A 17116-nucleotide genomic window follows, 5' to 3' on the forward strand; every position below is an offset into this window, starting at 1 on the left:
CAAATCCTTGCGACAACGGGCGGTAGAAACGCCGCGAGGTAAAAAGAAAAAAAAAGAAAGCAAACATCCAAGGCTCCCGGGCGCGCGCTCTCCCCGCAGAAGCACGGCTTCGCAGACGAACCTCCTCACCCCACAGCGGCGGCCGGGCAAGCGCTAGAAATTTCCAGAACGAGGGAGGCGTGGCTACGCCGAGCTGAGTCACCCGACGCGGAGGGCTGACAAACCGTCTCGCCTCTCTCCAGCCTTCGCTGCGTATCGCGCCGACGAAAGGACGAGAAAATTCTGGAAAGTGGCGCGGAAGGTATTTAATCGAGCGGCCGAGACGAGAAAGCAGGAGGTGACGGAAGTTAACGCCAGAGCGCGTAGGAATTCCGCCGTGTAGTCGGCGAAGGTTCTGCCCGTAGTGACAGAACAGGAGGAGACGGAAGTGAGCGCCAGAGTGCGTAGAGAGATTCCGCCGTGTAGTCGGCGAAGTTTTTGGTCCGTAGGGACGGCTCGAGCTACAGGCAAGAGCGTGGGTTTACCGCTATCGAGCGAAGACGCGGGCAACAGCTGCGTGTGTGAAGCCGACGGATTTCCGGCGAAGAAGTTGAAGTTGGAAGAGTGGCCAATTGAAGACGGGAGGTTTCCTGGAAGAGAACTTCGAGAGCTGCGGAACGACAACAACGCTGGACTTTGAGTGAGTGATTCTCGGAAGAGTATCATTCAGACTTTTGTTCCAAGGACTTTGGACTGAATAGGTTTTATATCTCTTTGGTCTTTAAGTGTCTTGGTTGTTCAATGCATGCGACTGCATTGTAGTGCGTATTGTTGTCTGTGTCCGTTGTTTCAAGTGTGGTTGATTGTACTGTGTAGTACATTGTTTGTTTGGTGACGTATTGTATGTAACTATTGTGGAGTGTGCATACGTGTGTATTGCGTTTTGATCTGCCGTTAATGAGAATATAATTTTGTTTGTTTATCAACTCTCGGCTCTGTCTTGTTCTTTGGGCCACAGCCGGCGTCCGCTGGCGCACCAATAAGGACCACTTCTAAATTGTCCACGCTTTCGTGGTGCGGTTCGGGGGGCCGATACTTCGGCTCTTGGAATTAGCCCGGCGATCGCCTCCCTAGTAACGGGACAGGTGTGACAGCCTCCGTACCCACTCGTCACTCCTCACAGCTTCACTAAGCCGAGTATGTAGAAGTCGAAGAAGCAGAACAACAAACCAGCCAATCCCCCACAGTGGGTGTGAGCCACAAGTGAAGGTCAACAAAAACAAGCAACACCAGCGAGCGCAGTGACGAAGCTATCGTAATGGGGCGAAATAATCCACGAATATGGCTGCACGTTGACGCACGGTCGCATTTGTGCAACCACCCGTGTCTCCCGAAGACCGTCTGTCGCGCGTCTTCGACGAAAAGCGCAGGCGAGTACTTCTCCACTGATTTCCGCGACCACTTCACGACCGCCTTCGGCCGCCTCATGTCCGTCCGGCACGATCGACGGAGCGCCGCACCAGCGCCTCGTACACGCCACCATAGCACTCCTACCCCTCGGAATCAGCAAAACTCGGACGTTTTCGACCACGACAGACAGAACCTGCCGGCCCGTTGAACGCTTGAACGACATCGCAGCGTCAAGTCGCACACTCACGTTCCGTCACCCTCTGCCACATGATCCTTCATTCACCGGCTTCACAACCCACGCGGTAGACGTTTCGCACGCATTCCCGGGTCTGCCTTTCACGGCAGGACCTTCGTCGACCTCGGTGCGGTGTTCCGCCACGTCGGAACTTGCAAGGCATATGTTGAGCGTGCTGAAGCAGCCAAAGGCACCACCTTTTTGCCGATGATTGTGGGCGTCGTTGCAGAGGCGTTGCTTGGGCAGCCGGCGTAGAAGCCATGTTGGATGGGTGACGTATTCACATTTTGCACAGTCATTTTTTTTTTTTTCCTTCCTTCCAGACTTTGGTGCTCGAGTTGGACATGTACACTATGCATCAGTTTTTAAAACAAATGCTGTAGCATCCCTCGCGACATGCCTGATAATGTTCGCCAGCAAGCATTTGGTGTGACGTCATGGGCGCATAGAGAGTACGCATGCAAGCAAGCACGCGTGGCTTCGACCTCTGGGAAAAAGAAGGTTTCAGTTTTAACATGTTTGTAAGCGAAACTAGAAACTTCAAGCGGACTGGGGATAAAAGCAATGCCGTGAAGCCAGCGCTGCCGCTGTCGGTGCACAATGCTGGTTGTGCATGGGTGGACGTCGGAATTGCTTTGCTACTGTTTGCCCGGCTTTTGGCCAGAACTAAGTACGAGGTGTGAAAGAATGGATTTTAATTACGTGCTAATGAATTGCATCGCTTCTCGGCCTTTTGGCTAAGATCAAAGTGTCCGAGCAAGCCGTTTTTTCTCGCGCGAGTCACTCAGCCGGACCTGGGGTCACGTCGCGCCGACGTCGACCCCCGGGCCTTCCAGTGCGAAAAGAAAGTCCAGCGTCTACCCCGGAGAGCTGTCGGCCCAGCCTGCAGCACCCGGATTCCTGTCCCGGGCTTTCCTGCTCGGTGACCCCCCCATGCCCGATGACGTGCGGACCCCGGACCCCACCTGCTGCCCTGGTGCCTTCCGCCCCGCCGTCTACCATCAACTACCAGACCTCGGACACAGCGCCTGCTGAGCCCGTCTACCAGTACGCAGCATAGCTGCGTTCCTACCAGTCACAGCCACGCCCCCCCTTCTCCTAGCTTGGAGGAGCAACAGGCAACGCTTACCAGCATGACATCCGCGCAAACTAACCTCCCGGTGAGGGAAAATTGTTTTTTCTTTAACGCGCCAGACGGCGATCTTTGTATAGATGATTTAATCGATGCAGTAGAGCGCACTGCCGGAGATGATAGCGTGCACGTACTCCAGCATATGGGTGGATCGCGCTTCCTGGTGTGTACTCGCACCGCGGCTCAAGCAACCAAATTGACGGTAGCCGAGGGTTTTGTCGTTAGCAATGTGAAAGTGGCAGTGGAGGCTGTGGGGCCACCGATAACTTTCGTTAACGTGTTTCGCTACCCCGCATTTCTCCCCGATGAACCCCTGATAAACGCACTTGCGCAGTTTGGGAAGGTGAAGAGCGTGGCCTTTGCGACAGCCACAAACCGCCCAAACAAGCTGAATGGCATACGAGTTGTGCGCATGGAAATGAACAAACCGGTGCCCAACTTCACAACCGTCGCGGGGCACCGCGTAATGTTCGAGTACCGGGGAATGCGGCGCGTTTGCGCGCGGTGTAGCGAGGTGGGCCACATGGCCTCCGCTTGCTCGACGCCTTATTGCAAACGGTGTGGCACCTTTGGCCATGATACGGAGGGATGCGAAGCCGAGTGCCAGCGATGTGGGGGCCAACACGGCACACGCGAATGTTTTCGCAAACGGTCTTATGTCGCAGCCGCCCGTGGCCTCCCGACTGCTCTTACAACCGCCGCCAACAAACAAGACCGCGCGAGCGTCCTCACCCCCCTGGTCAGCCGTACCGACAAGCCGAACTTGCAAGTCTTGCGTTCGGGCCCCCCCACTCGTACCCCCCCTAGCGTTCCACCAGTTAGGGAGACGGATACCACGAACACGAGTGACAGTACGCACGCCGAGTCCACGTCCACGTCGCTTCCCGCGGGTCAGCCAGCGAAAGCGGGAGGAGCAGACAGCCCTCACACACACCGCGTCTCCGACGGCGGAAGCGGCACCGAGTCCAGTTCCCCGGACTCGTCACGTGATTCATGGGTGGTGGTCTTATCGGAGCCTGATGACCAAGAAACCGCAAAGGCCAAGGCGACTAATAATAGAGAGGAGCAAGCGCCGCGCAGACTGGACGACGAATCTTTCCCGCCGCTGCCCAGCAGGCACACACGCCCAAACTGCTCAGAAGACATCCCGATCACGAGTTGCGGCCGCTACATACTCCCGGGCGACGCTGCACACGACGATTCGACAACCCTCACCGGCCTCTTCCACCAGTTACCAATAGCGAGCAGCTCAGGAGACGCCCCCCCTTCCTCTCCCGCAAACACGCTCCCGCCTGAACTCGAACAGCGGCGGCACCGTTCACGCTCGCGCCGAAGGTCGGCGACCGGTACAGAAGACAGGAGGAAGGAGAAAGGGGGGAGAGCCGAGAGCGCCGAGCACGCCCTACGCCGCTCAAAGCCCCCTGAAACAAGCAGCGACAGTGATGCAACATTAGCCCGCAACCAGCCAAAGAAGTCGCGAAAGGGCTCTATAGGCGACGGCCCCCCCTCCGCCCCCGCGGATGACACCGGGGAGCGAAGAAAATAAGTGGCCATCCATCTGCCTAGGCGACGCGCCGCTCTCCCCCCCCCCCCTCCCCTCTTACTAAGATTAGCCACGCCGAGACACCCTCGCCACCGACACCGGAATCAAGCCATGCTGCAATGCTCCTCTTATCGCAGGCACACACGCGCTTTCACACTCTTTCGCTATCGCGGCAGCGCGTGACGTCACGCTTGTTTACATTTGACGCTTGCGTGCTGTTAAACAGGCGATCACCGCACCGACGAAAAACACGCGAGCCCGTTCTGCTCAACAGCCTAGGCGTTTGTCCCCCTAACAATGCCTCCCTAGTTTTTTTTGCCTGCTCTCAGCTGGCTCTTTACCTTCACTCAGCTGTGCGCGCAGCCATCGGAGATGCCGTCGCTTAAGTTTGCCACCTGGAACGTCCGTGGGTTCCGAGACAGGGACAAACAACGTCAGGTCTTATCCTTTGCCCAAGGTCAGGACATAGACATACTTTTCGTCCAAGAGACCAACTTCAGGTCTCCCTTAGACGTGGTTAATTTCCGGCGTTCGTGCCACACTGATGCCTTTTTCTCCTTGACGACTGCCAGGTCCTGTGGTGTCGGGGTCATTTTCGTTTCGGGTCGCTACCGGCAGGGCTCCCACTGTATTTTTTCAGCAAATGGCCGCTCGATCATGCTAGACATATACGTGGACGGAAGGAGAGTCCGTTTTACGAACGTATACGCCCCAGTGACGCGCGCGGATACAAATTCCTTTTTTAAGGAACTCCATGAATGCCTAACCGATCCTCTGCCACACGTGATTCTTGGTGACTTCAACTGCGTGGTTGACTCGACGAGAGACATCCGGGGTCCAGGCCGAGGGGGATCAACCTACCACGCCAAAGAACTGGTGAAGATCCTTCGGCACCTGCGGCTCACGGATGTATGGGTCCATCTCCACGATGACACCTTCGTTCCCACCCGGTCATCAAGAACCACGGCAAGCAGGATCGACCGGGCTTACGTCCCGGACTTCCTCCTCCCCTCCATTATGTCGTGCGAAGTCCTAGCCCTGCCGGACTTCCTGCAAGGGCAAACTGACCATGCCCCAGTCCTCACAACGGTCAAGGGAACGCCCGGTCTTCCTACCGGCAGCACGCGCTGGCGACTCGACTCGGCGCTGTTGGCTGACAAAACTTGCGCCCCGATTCTTCAGGACCTCATCGCAAACTCGCTGAAAGAAGCCCCCCAGGTCACCCCTGAAGTCTGGGACCACCTGAAGAATGTGTGGAAAGGGCTCCTGCAAAGAGAGGGCAGGAAACGAAAAAAAAAGAATAACCAGAGAAATGAATGAGCTTCTGCGGAGGAAGAGAATAATCGAAGGTGCCGACACCCTAACTGCCTGCACAAAAGACTACCTTGGGGCCTTGGAGGTCCAGTACGGCAGACTCCTACAAGAGTTGACGCGGAGGCCAAAGGCGACGCAGAGTACCGCGGCAGACACAACGGAAGTCGATCTGTGGGAGGTGAACGGGAATGGCTGCTCAAAGATCACTGAGGCCAGGCGTCCTGACGGGACGATCACAGAAGACCAGGCCGAGATTGCAGCCATCTTCCGGGACCACTTCAGGTCGGCCTTCCAGCAGACTGAGCCCTGTGAACCTGGGCTACCAAGAGCAACAAGCGATCTCTGCAGGAATCTCCGGCGCTTGGACGAGGCTGACTACACGACTTTGTGTGGCGAAGCAACGATTGAGGAGCTTCGTTGCGCCTTAGGCACCATGCCCCCAACTTCTGCCCCAGGAACAGACGGCCTCACGGCTGCTTTCTATGTTGCTTTTCTTGAGACTCTTGGTAATCACCTCCTTGAGGTTGTAAACCTGGTTCTCAAGCAACGGGTGAAGCCGGACTCTTTCCGCCACGGACGGATCGTCCTGATCTTGAAAGACGGAGCCCCCCCATGTGACCCGGCGTCTTGGCGTCCGATTACCCTTCTTAATGTTGACTATAAAATCGTGGCAACCATAGTCAACAATCGGCTCAAACTCTTCCTCCCAGACATGGTAGCCCCGCACCAGACCTGCGCCGTGCCAGGCAGATCTATGTTTGCGAATCTTTCGCTCACAAGAGACGCATTCGAGTTCGCCGCAGCAAAGAAAATTAAGGGAGCCTTCTTGTCGCTGGACCAGGCGAAGGCCTTCGACAGGGTGCGGCATGCATACCTGTTCGAAATGCTCCGTCATTTCGGCCTCCCAGCGGACTTCGTCTCTATACTAGAACTCCTGTATAAAGATCTGAGAGGCAGCGTCGTAGTCAACGGGTCCGAGTCGGCTGGATTCCAATACACGCGCGGAATAAGACAGGGGTGCCCGTTGGGCCCGACGCTCTTCATCCTGTCACTGGAACCCCTACTTACAAACCTCGCATGTGACCCGCAGTTTAGAGGCCTACCCCTGACGGGCTCTGACGAACTAAAGGTGTTAGCATACGCTGACGACGTCTCCCTGTTCGTCCGGAACCCAAGCAGTATGGAGCACTTCCGTCGGATCTTCAGCACCTACGCAGGAATATCGGGCGCCTTGCTGAACGAAGCCAAGAGTAAGGCCCTCCTGTTCGGTGGCTTCCCCGCCGAGGCAATCGGAGAAATCAGCATCGTATCTACGGTGAAAGTGCTGGGCATTTACTACACATGCGAGGGAGTGGCGGTGACAACGTGGACGCGAGTCCTAGACAGGGCTCGCCACTTCATCGAAAGAGCGAGCCGGCACAGTCTGTCCATTCATGAGAAGGCTCTCGCCGCGAAAACGTGTGTTTGCGCACTAGCCCTCTACACGAGCCGGGTTGCTGTCATGCCTGTGAAAGTGGCAACCCAGATCAACAAGATGCTAAACGCATTCCTTTGGAACCACAAACCTCCACCGGTGCGGCGAAGCCTCCTACAGATGGCTGTGACAGAGGGGGGGCTTGGGCTACCGCACGCCCTCACCCTAAGCAAAATCCTCGCTGTGAAGACGGCGCGCTCCCTCTTCCAAGCGGGCGATTACCTCGGGAGAGGCCTGCTCCTATACTGGAGTGGCGCAACAAATAGTTGGTTGGGCGCAAGCAGACACTCCGGGCCACACGCAGAAATACCCTCGCATTTCTACAGGACAGCATCAGCGACGATGCGCATGCTTACCAAAGAGACGCCGGACTGCGACGTTGACGCCGACCCGCCCACCCGAATCGCGGAAGCCCTCAACCGCGCCCAACTATCCGACGAGGAGAAAACGGTGGCCAGAAACGCTCTTCGAGCCCTGCCAACAACCTTCCACGGCCAGCCAAAGGCGACCCATGACTTTGCGTGGCAGAAGGCGTATAACGTGCTGCCAACGCGGCAGCGCCTGCACAAACTCGGCATCGTCCCGAACGCGCGTTGCCCGAATTGCCGCGAAACGGAAACGCAGAAACACGCCCTAGTTGATTGCACGGCCGCCAAGCCTGTGTGGCGCATCATCGCACGATGTTTCCGCATCCGCCCTCCCCCCTATCTCAGGCGAAACAAAGGCGCCTTCGCTAAACTGGTCGTGGCATGCACGCTCTTCGCGATTTGGAAGCGTCGCTCCCTCGCGGAAGCGCGCCGCTCGCCAGTGAGGGCGGCATTTCCGGTAGTAGCGAACATTCGCTTGATGGTGTGGGCATTCCTGTCCGAAGCGCTAGAAGCTGGCGGGGAGGAAAAGTTTTTGCGCCGCTGGCACACCAAGTTTTTCTTTTTGAGAAACGGAAAGCTCGTTTCCCCGACCATCCCCTACTGACACCCCCCCCCCCTCCCACCTTTTTTTTAGTTCCGGACCGCCGTCCGAGGCCCCCCTCCCCACCACCTCCCACCCTTTTCTTCAAATGAGCGATACATAGGGTATCACGCAGGAGCCTAACTGCTCCCTCGATAAACGAACAAGCTTTATCCTGTTTTGAGCAGATGCGCACACGACCGCGCTGCAATGTGCTTGCCCTGCGCAGCGCCGCCGCGCTGCGCAGAGCGCTCACTGCGTAGCATTGTATAAATTTAATAAATGTTGCATGTATTTATTTTATGTAGGCCGGGTGCATAGTGTACACACTTGCATGTTAATTTGCGAGTCGGGCGTGGGAGAGCCTGTTAAAATGACTGCATATGTATTGTTTTCCCGTTCAGGCGCACCTATTCACATACGTGTTGTTCCTGTAACGCGGCGCTCCAATGATCGCGCCAAACTATTGTGACCAGCCGAAGTGCCGGCTGAGTATTATGTATAAGTCAGTGACCTGAGTATACATGTTTGGAGTTAAATAAACTTCTCCTTGTTGTAGTATCTGTTCTTATCAGCTTAATATCTGATACGGATCCTATTTGGATCCAAGATATTAAACTTATTTTTGTGATGCGGCGGAGTGCTTGAAGCTTGCTTCACCTCCGCCACGGGTTGGCCCGGTATTGCACTACCTCCGGGATCGGCCCACTCACCCCCTGCGGGGTGAGTTCGACAATAAATTCAATGATAGAAGGAGTGTTCGGATTTACCCATGATACCGGGGTAAACGGCTTGGGTGCGTCGAGTGTCCGAGACGGTGGCGGCACGCCGCCCCGGCTGACGCGGTATTCGCGTGCAGGGAGTGCGCTAGCTGTGTTTACACTTACGATTGCTCTGGGAAAATAAATGTTTCCGTGTGTATTTCATATATGGAGGGTCTCTTTTATTTTGTTATGTTCACACGTACATACTCAAGTTTCTTATTTTTTTTAACGTTCCTACTCATATTAATAAAACTATTGAGGAAATTATCATTACTGTTTCGGAGGAAAGCTAGAAGTGTGTATACGATGTGTATGCATGTGCGATGTGTATGTATGTATGTGTGTAGAAGTGTGTATGTATGTGCCAAGCTATTTCCGCTTTTCGAATTCACCCGTTTCGCAACGAAAAATAAAAAAAGCCTCTAGAAAATGGGGTTTGGTTGGTGTTTCTGTTTACAGTTGCAGTGGCAAGCGAAGGCATTTTTATTTCACATCTTCACGCGGCGTCTGAACCTGAAGACGCGTGCTCTCGCCACGTCTACGCATCTACACTATTCCCCATCACAAATTAAAATCGCAAAGAACGCCACAGGACCCACTCCGCACACACCTGCTGTACGGTGGAGCGGCAAAGCCCCGATGTGCTTTTCCTATGTCCACTGACCTTTGGGGTTTGACGTCCCAAAACCACCATATGATTATGGGAAAATTTCGACCACCTGGGGTTCTTTCACGTGCACCCTAATCTGAGCACAGGGAAATGCAGCCGCCGCGGCCGGGATTCGATCCCACCACCTGCGGGTCAGCAGCCGAGTACCTTACGGCCATCAGACCACCACGGCGGGCATCGCCTTGTTGATCAAACACTTCATTTCTGAACACCATCTCATACCAGCTCATCCACCGTTGGCTCTCGTTAATTACAACGAACATCCTCGCACGCTCACCTCAATGGAATTGCCAGTTGCTGGAAGTTCCAAGAAAATTGCGCACTAGACGTTCGGACGCACCACGCACGTACCTGAAGCGACGTGGACCCCAGGACGCGTGAGATCACGCCCCGGGCGCGCTTTGCCTCCGTACCCACTCGTCACTCCTCACAGCTTCACTAAGCCGAGTATGTAGAAGTCGAAGAAGCAGAACAACAAACCAGCCAATCCCCCACAGTGGGTGTGAGCCACAAGTGAAGGTCAACAAAAACAAGCAACACCAGCGAGCGCAGTGACGAAGCTATCGTAATGGGGCGAAATAATCCACGAATATGGCTGCACGTTGACGCACGGTCGCATTTGTGCAACCACCCGTGTCTCCCGAAGACCGTCTGTCGCGCGTCTTCGACGAAAAGCGCAGGCGAGTACTTCTCCACTGATTTCCGCGACCACTTCACGACCGCCTTCGGCCGCCTCATGTCCGTCCGGCACGATCGACGGAGCGCCGCACCAGCGCCTCGTACACGCCACCATAGCACTCCTACCCCTCGGAATCAGCAAAACTCGGACGTTTTCGACCACGACAGACAGAACCTGCCGGCCCGTTGAACGCTTGAACGACATCGCAGCGTCAAGTCGCACACTCACGTTCCGTCACCCTCTGCCACATGATCCTTCATTCACCGGCTTCACAACCCACGCGGTAGACGTTTCGCACGCATTCCCGGGTCTGCCTTTCACGGCAGGACCTTCGTCGACCTCGGTGCGGTGTTCCGCCACGTCGGAACTTGCAAGGCATATGTTGAGCGTGCTGAAGCAGCCAAAGGCACCACCTTTTTGCCGATGATTGTGGGCGTCGTTGCAGAGGCGTTGCTTGGGCAGCCGGCGTAGAAGCCATGTTGGATGGGTGACGTATTCACATTTTGCACAGTCATTTTTTTTTTCCTTCCTTCCAGACTTTGGTGCTCGAGTTGGACATGTACACTATGCATCAGTTTTTAAAACAAATGCTGTAGCATCCCTCGCGACATGCCTGATAATGTTCGCCAGCAAGCATTTGGTGTGACGTCATGGGCGCATAGAGAGTACGCATGCAAGCAAGCACGCGTGGCTTCGACCTCTGGGAAAAAGAAGGTTTCAGTTTTAACATGTTTGTAAGCGAAACTAGAAACTTCAAGCGGACTGGGGATAAAAGCAATGCCGTGAAGCCAGCGCTGCCGCTGTCGGTGCACAATGCTGGTTGTGCATGGGTGGACGTCGGAATTGCTTTGCTACTGTTTGCCCGGCTTTTGGCCAGAACTAAGTACGAGGTGTGAAAGAATGGATTTTAATTACGTGCTAATGAATTGCATCGCTTCTCGGCCTTTTGGCTAAGATCAAAGTGTCCGAGCAAGCCGTTTTTTCTCGCGCGAGTCACTCAGCCGGACCTGGGGTCACGTCGCGCCGACGTCGACCCCCGGGCCTTCCAGTGCGAAAAGAAAGTCCAGCGTCTACCCCGGAGAGCTGTCGGCCCAGCCTGCAGCACCCGGATTCCTGTCCCGGGCTTTCCTGCTCGGTGACCCCCCCATGCCCGATGACGTGCGGACCCCGGACCCCACCTGCTGCCCTGGTGCCTTCCGCCCCGCCGTCTACCATCAACTACCAGACCTCGGACACAGCGCCTGCTGAGCCCGTCTACCAGTACGCAGCATAGCTGCGTTCCTACCAGTCACAGCCACGCCCCCCCTTCTCCTAGCTTGGAGGAGCAACAGGCAACGCTTACCAGCATGACATCCGCGCAAACTAACCTCCCGGTGAGGGAAAATTGTTTTTTCTTTAACGCGCCAGACGGCGATCTTTGTATAGATGATTTAATCGATGCAGTAGAGCGCACTGCCGGAGATGATAGCGTGCACGTACTCCAGCATATGGGTGGATCGCGCTTCCTGGTGTGTACTCGCACCGCGGCTCAAGCAACCAAATTGACGGTAGCCGAGGGTTTTGTCGTTAGCAATGTGAAAGTGGCAGTGGAGGCTGTGGGGCCACCGATAACTTTCGTTAACGTGTTTCGCTACCCCGCATTTCTCCCCGATGAACCCCTGATAAACGCACTTGCGCAGTTTGGGAAGGTGAAGAGCGTGGCCTTTGCGACAGCCACAAACCGCCCAAACAAGCTGAATGGCATACGAGTTGTGCGCATGGAAATGAACAAACCGGTGCCCAACTTCACAACCGTCGCGGGGCACCGCGTAATGTTCGAGTACCGGGGAATGCGGCGCGTTTGCGCGCGGTGTAGCGAGGTGGGCCACATGGCCTCCGCTTGCTCGACGCCTTATTGCAAACGGTGTGGCACCTTTGGCCATGATACGGAGGGATGCGAAGCCGAGTGCCAGCGATGTGGGGGCCAACACGGCACACGCGAATGTTTTCGCAAACGGTCTTATGTCGCAGCCGCCCGTGGCCTCCCGACTGCTCTTACAACCGCCGCCAACAAACAAGACCGCGCGAGCGTCCTCACCCCCCTGGTCAGCCGTACCGACAAGCCGAACTTGCAAGTCTTGCGTTCGGGCCCCCCCACTCGTACCCCCCCTAGCGTTCCACCAGTTAGGGAGACGGATACCACGAACACGAGTGACAGTACGCACGCCGAGTCCACGTCCACGTCGCTTCCCGCGGGTCAGCCAGCGAAAGCGGGAGGAGCAGACAGCCCTCACACACACCGCGTCTCCGACGGCGGAAGCGGCACCGAGTCCAGTTCCCCGGACTCGTCACGTGATTCATGGGTGGTGGTCTTATCGGAGCCTGATGACCAAGAAACCGCAAAGGCCAAGGCGACTAATAATAGAGAGGAGCAAGCGCCGCGCAGACTGGACGACGAATCTTTCCCGCCGCTGCCCAGCAGGCACACACGCCCAAACTGCTCAGAAGACATCCCGATCACGAGTTGCGGCCGCTACATACTCCCGGGCGACGCTGCACACGACGATTCGACAACCCTCACCGGCCTCTTCCACCAGTTACCAATAGCGAGCAGCTCAGGAGACGCCCCCCCTTCCTCTCCCGCAAACACGCTCCCGCCTGAACTCGAACAGCGGCGGCACCGTTCACGCTCGCGCCGAAGGTCGGCGACCGGTACAGAAGACAGGAGGAAGGAGAAAGGGGGGAGAGCCGAGAGCGCCGAGCACGCCCTACGCCGCTCAAAGCCCCCTGAAACAAGCAGCGACAGTGATGCAACATTAGCCCGCAACCAGCCAAAGAAGTCGCGAAAGGGCTCTATAGGCGACGGCCCCCCCTCCGCCCCCGCGGATGACACCGGGGAGCGAAGAAAATAAGTGGCCATCCATCTGCCTAGGCGACGCGCCGCTCTCCCCCCCCCCCCCCTCCCCTCTTACTAAGATTAGCCACGCCGAGACACCCTCGCCACCGACACCGGAATCAAGCCATGCTGCAATGCTCCTCTTATCGCAGGCACACACGCGCTTTCACACTCTTTCGCTATCGCGGCAGCGCGTGACGTCACGCTTGTTTACATTTGACGCTTGCGTGCTGTTAAACAGGCGATCACCGCACCGACGAAAAACACGCGAGCCCGTTCTGCTCAACAGCCTAGGCGTTTGTCCCCCTAACAATGCCTCCCTAGTTTTTTTTGCCTGCTCTCAGCTGGCTCTTTACCTTCACTCAGCTGTGCGCGCAGCCATCGGAGATGCCGTCGCTTAAGTTTGCCACCTGGAACGTCCGTGGGTTCCGAGACAGGGACAAACAACGTCAGGTCTTATCCTTTGCCCAAGGTCAGGACATAGACATACTTTTCGTCCAAGAGACCAACTTCAGGTCTCCCTTAGACGTGGTTAATTTCCGGCGTTCGTGCCACACTGATGCCTTTTTCTCCTTGACGACTGCCAGGTCCTGTGGTGTCGGGGTCATTTTCGTTTCGGGTCGCTACCGGCAGGGCTCCCACTGTATTTTTTCAGCAAATGGCCGCTCGATCATGCTAGACATATACGTGGACGGAAGGAGAGTCCGTTTTACGAACGTATACGCCCCAGTGACGCGCGCGGATACAAATTCCTTTTTTAAGGAACTCCATGAATGCCTAACCGATCCTCTGCCACACGTGATTCTTGGTGACTTCAACTGCGTGGTTGACTCGACGAGAGACATCCGGGGTCCAGGCCGAGGGGGATCAACCTACCACGCCAAAGAACTGGTGAAGATCCTTCGGCACCTGCGGCTCACGGATGTATGGGTCCATCTCCACGATGACATCTTCGTTCCCACCCGGTCATCAAGAACCACGGCAAGCAGGATCGACCGGGCTTACGTCCCGGACTTCCTCCTCCCCTCCATTATGTCGTGCGAAGTCCTAGCCCTGCCGGACTTCCTGCAAGGGCAAACTGACCATGCCCCAGTCCTCACAACGGTCAAGGGAACGCCCGGTCTTCCTACCGGCAGCACGCGCTGGCGACTCGACTCGGCGCTGTTGGCTGACAAAACTTGCGCCCCGATTCTTCAGGACCTCATCGCAAACTCGCTGAAAGAAGCCCCCCAGGTCACCCCTGAAGTCTGGGACCACCTGAAGAATGTGTGGAAAGGGCTCCTGCAAAGAGAGGGCAGGAAACGAAAAAAAAGAATAACCAGAGAAATGAATGAGCTTCTGCGGAGGAAGAGAATAATCGAAGGTGCCGACACCCTAACTGCCTGCACAAAAGACTACCTTGGGGCCTTGGAGGTCCAGTACGGCAGACTCCTACAAGAGTTGACGCGGAGGCCAAAGGCGACGCAGAGTACCGCGGCAGACACAACGGAAGTCGATCTGTGGGAGGTGAACGGGAATGGCTGCTCAAAGATCACTGAGGCCAGGCGTCCTGACGGGACGATAACAGAAGACCAGGCCGAGATTGCAGCCATCTTCCGGGACCACTTCAGGTCGGCCTTCCAGCAGACTGAGCCCTGTGAACCTGGGCTACCAAGAGCAACAAGCGATCTCTGCAGGAATCTCCGGCGCTTGGACGAGGCTGACTACACGACTTTGTGTGGCGAAGCAACGATTGAGGAGCTTCGTTGCGCCTTAGGCACCATGCCCCCAACTTCTGCCCCAGGAACAGACGGCCTCACGGCTGCTTTCTATGTTGCTTTTCTTGAGACTCTTGGTAATCACCTCCTTGAGGTTGTAAACCTGGTTCTCAAGCAACGGGTGAAGCCGGACTCTTTCCGCCACGGACGGATCGTCCTGATCTTGAAAGACGGAGCCCCCCCATGTGACCCGGCGTCTTGGCGTCCGATTACCCTTCTTAATGTTGACTATAAAATCGTGGCAACCATAGTCAACAATCGGCTCAAACTCTTCCTCCCAGACATGGTAGCCCCGCACCAGACCTGCGCCGTGCCAGGCAGATCTATGTTTGCGAATCTTTCGCTCACAAGAGACGCATTCGAGTTCGCCGCAGCAAAGAAAATTAAGGGAGCCTTCTTGTCGCTGGACCAGGCGAAGGCCTTCGACAGGGTGCGGCATGCATACCTGTTCGAAATGCTCCGTCATTTCGGCCTCCCAGCGGACTTCGTCTCTATACTAGAACTCCTGTATAAAGATCTGAGAGGCAGCGTCGTAGTCAACGGGTCCGAGTCGGCTGGATTCCAATACACGCGCGGAATAAGACAGGGGTGCCCGTTGGGCCCGACGCTCTTCATCCTGTCACTGGAACCCCTACTTACAAACCTCGCATGTGACCCGCAGTTTAGAGGCCTACCCCTGACGGGCTCTGACGAACTAAAGGTGTTAGCATACGCTGACGACGTCTCCCTGTTCGTCCGGAACCCAAGCAGTATGGAGCACTTCCGTCGGATCTTCAGCACCTACGCAGGAATATCGGGCGCCTTGCTGAACGAAGCCAAGAGTAAGGCCCTCCTGTTCGGTGGCTTCCCCGCCGAGGCAATCGGAGAAATCAGCATCGTATCTACGGTGAAAGTGCTGGGCATTTACTACACATGCGAGGGAGTGGCGGTGACAACGTGGACGCGAGTCCTAGACAGGGCTCGCCACTTCATCGAAAGAGCGAGCCGGCACAGTCTGTCCATTCATGAGAAGGCTCTCGCCGCGAAAACGTGTGTTTGCGCACTAGCCCTCTACACGAGCCGGGTTGCTGTCATGCCTGTGAAAGTGGCAACCCAGATCAACAAGATGCTAAACGCATTCCTTTGGAACCACAAACCTCCACCGGTGCGGCGAAGCCTCCTACAGATGGCTGTGACAGAGGGGGGGCTTGGGCTACCGCACGCCCTCACCCTAAGCAAAATCCTCGCTGTGAAGACGGCGCGCTCCCTCTTCCAAGCGGGCGATTACCTCGGGAGAGGCCTGCTCCTATACTGGAGTGGCGCAACAAATAGTTGGTTGGGCGCAAGCAGACACTCCGGGCCACACGCAGAAATACCCTCGCATTTCTACAGGACAGCATCAGCGACGATGCGCATGCTTACCAAAGAGACGCCGGACTGCGACGTTGACGCCGACCCGCCCACCCGAATCGCGGAAGCCCTCAACCGCGCCCAACTATCCGACGAGGAGAAAACGGTGGCCAGAAACGCTCTTCGAGCCCTGCCAACAACCTTCCACGGCCAGCCAAAGGCGACCCATGACTTTGCGTGGCAGAAGGCGTATAACGTGCTGCCAACGCGGCAGCGCCTGCACAAACTCGGCATCGTCCCGAACGCGCGTTGCCCGAATTGCCGCGAAACGGAAACGCAGAAACACGCCCTAGTTGATTGCACGGCCGCCAAGCCTGTGTGGCGCATCATCGCACGATGTTTCCGCATCCGCCCTCCCCCCTATCTCAGGCGAAACAAAGGCGCCTTCGCTAAACTGGTCGTGGCATGCACGCTCTTCGCGATTTGGAAGCGTCGCTCCCTCGCGGAAGCGCGCCGCTCGCCAGTGAGGGCGGCATTTCCGGTAGTAGCGAACATTCGCTTGATGGTGTGGGCATTCCTGTCCGAAGCGCTAGAAGCTGGCGGGGAGGAAAAGTTTTTGCGCCGCTGGCACACCAAGTTTTTCTTTTTGAGAAACGGAAAGCTCGTTTCCCCGACCATCCCCTACTGACACCCCCCCCCCCCCTCCCACCTTTTTTTTAGTTCCGGACCGCCGTCCGAGGCCCCCCTCCCCACCACCTCCCACCCTTTTCTTCAAATGAGCGATACATAGGGTATCACGCAGGAGCCTAACTGCTCCCTCGATAAACGAACAAGCTTTATCCTGTTTTGAGCAGATGCGCACACGACCGCGCTGCAATGTGCTTGCCCTGCGCAGCGCCGCCGCGCTGCGCAGAGCGCTCACTGCGTAGCATTGTATAAATTTAATAAATGTTGCATGTATTTATTTTATGTAGGCCGGGTGCATAGTGTACACACTTGCATGTTAA

The 17116-nt window shown here is 56.3% G+C and overlaps 1 pseudogene; it reads left to right on the forward strand.

Moving 5' to 3' along the window:
• The first annotated feature begins 8577 nt into the window (after positions 1-8577).
• On the forward strand, positions 8578-8749 carry LOC142766235 (U2 spliceosomal RNA; annotated as a pseudogene).
• Positions 8750-17116: the final 8367 nt, after the last annotated feature.

The sequence above is a fragment of the Rhipicephalus microplus genome, chromosome 6 (genome assembly GCF_043290135.1).
Source record: "Rhipicephalus microplus isolate Deutch F79 chromosome 6, USDA_Rmic, whole genome shotgun sequence".
Classification (NCBI taxonomy): domain Eukaryota; kingdom Metazoa; phylum Arthropoda; class Arachnida; order Ixodida; family Ixodidae; genus Rhipicephalus; species Rhipicephalus microplus.